The sequence below is a fragment of the Capricornis sumatraensis genome, chromosome 16 (genome assembly GCF_032405125.1).
Source record: "Capricornis sumatraensis isolate serow.1 chromosome 16, serow.2, whole genome shotgun sequence".
Classification (NCBI taxonomy): Eukaryota; Metazoa; Chordata; class Mammalia; order Artiodactyla; family Bovidae; genus Capricornis; species Capricornis sumatraensis.
Window position 1 is genome coordinate 42,769,835 of NC_091084.1, and position 2,051 is coordinate 42,771,885.

The following is a 2,051-nucleotide window of genomic DNA, read 5'->3' on the forward strand; positions in this document are numbered from 1 at the left end:
AGCACACCTAAACTAGAGGAAATCACAATATATTAAGACAAAAGAAAATGAAGAAATCTCCAAATTATTTTCCATGTTGTCTCACACTTTTCACTCAGTAGTGAGATGCCAGTGTCAATCTATATATTAAATATTTGAAAGACTTAACTTTTTTGTTTTTAGATAAAAAATAAATATTTTTAAAAGTTTTATTATTTTCTTTCCACCACCCACAATCTCTGGTTGCACACTCTTCCGTTTAAATGCCATTGGCATGAATGTACTAGAGCCTGATGTCTTGGTATGTATACAATAAACATTTGTGGATAAGTATATATGAATGCAGAATTGATTAATAAATGAACAAATAGGTATGGCTACCTTTCTAGTAAATAAAATTATTGCTATTACATGTATATGTGTTTATTTTACGTATAGATTTTATGTCTCCAGCCTTGACTTCTCTCAGGGGCTCCAAATGCATGCATTCATCTACCTTTTTGATGACTCAAAATGTCTCACATTTAGCTTGAATGAAGTAAAACATTTGATTTCCAAGTCTCCCACCTACCTCCTGCAATATTTACTCTGTCAATTCTCCCCATCTCAATAGCCTACACCATCCTCAGTTCAATCTGTCAAACCAAAATCTTGAGGATCTTCATCTTACATTCAATTCATTACTAAGTGCTGTTGCTTCCCACTCTGAAATAAAATATATCCCAATCCAACCATTTTTTTTTTTAATTGGCTGTGTGTGTCTTCATTGCAGCATGTAAGGTCTAGTTTCCCAGCCAAGGATTGAATCCAAGCCCCTCCTTTGGGAGCATGGAGTCTCAGCCACTGAAGTCTCTGACGGCTTCTCTTTACATCTATTGCTGCCCATCTCACTCTAATCACCATCTTTTCTTGCCTGAACTAATGCATTTGTCTCCTAACCCCTGGCTCCTGGTTTCTACTCTGCCCCGACTCCCTTAAGAGTTTATACTCCACGCAGCACTCCACAGTGGTGGTCTTTTAAAAATTTATTAGATGGTATCTCTCTCTTCCCATCTCGCTCAGCATAAAACCCATATTCCTTGCTATGGTCATTGGTAAAACCCAATGTTATCTAGCCCTGTCTGCCTTGTTCATCTCATCTACCACTCTTTTGCTTTCACCAATGACCCAGCTGCTCTGCCTTTACTGAAACTTTTTTTTTTATAGTGAAAACTTTTATATTTGAAATTAGCCAGCTGGACTCAGTTTAGATGATCCCAGTTTTGTTGGCAACATCCAAAGTATCATAGTCAGGAGCCAGTCGAACATATGCCTTCTCTCCATCAGGCCTGATCAGAGTATTGACCTTGGCCACGTCAATGTCATAGAGCTTCTTCACAGCCTGTTTGATTTGGTGTTTGTTGGCCTTGACATCCGCAATGAACACCAGTGTGTTGTTGTCTTCTATTTTCTTCATGGCTGACTCGGTGGTGAGGGGGAGTTTGATGATAGCATAGTGGTCAAGTTTGTTTCTCCTAGGGGCGCTCTTCCGAGGATATTTGGGCTGCCTCCTGAGCCGCAGTGTTTTGGGCCGCCGGAAGGTGGGTGACCTCCGGATCTTCTTTTTCTTGTGGCTGTGGACACCTTTCAACACTGCTTTCTTGGCCTTCAAAGCTTTTGCTTTGGCTTCAGCTTTAGGAGGGGCAGGGGCTTCCTTCTTCGCCTTCGGCGCCATCTTCATGAAAAGCTGAAACTTTTAAAATACATTGCTTACCTCTGCTATAAATCCTTTGCCTTGTTATTTCCTTTCTCTAAGATGTTCTTACCCCAAGTCTTAGCTCTTACTAGTTCTGCTTTGTTATTTGGGGCTCTCTCAGTTGCTCAAAGAGGCCTTTAACGACCACTCTTCTTCAGTGCCTGGCACATAATAGGTGCTTCATAAATTTTTGTTGAATTAATAACATTTTTTACATGAGATTCATGTTTTTAAAAATGTACTAAGACTGTTTTCTTTATAACATTGTTTGGATTATTTTTCTTTTCCCATTCACTTGAAAATGTTCATAATATAACCCCAGTCAAAACATAACAAA

At 39.1% G+C, this 2,051-nt stretch overlaps 1 pseudogene; it reads right to left on the minus strand.

Annotated features, from left to right (window-relative positions):
* Positions 1 to 1,225: 1,225 nt before the first annotated feature.
* LOC138093181 (large ribosomal subunit protein uL23 pseudogene) lies at positions 1,226 to 1,699 on the minus strand (annotated as a pseudogene).
* Positions 1,700 to 2,051: the final 352 nt, after the last annotated feature.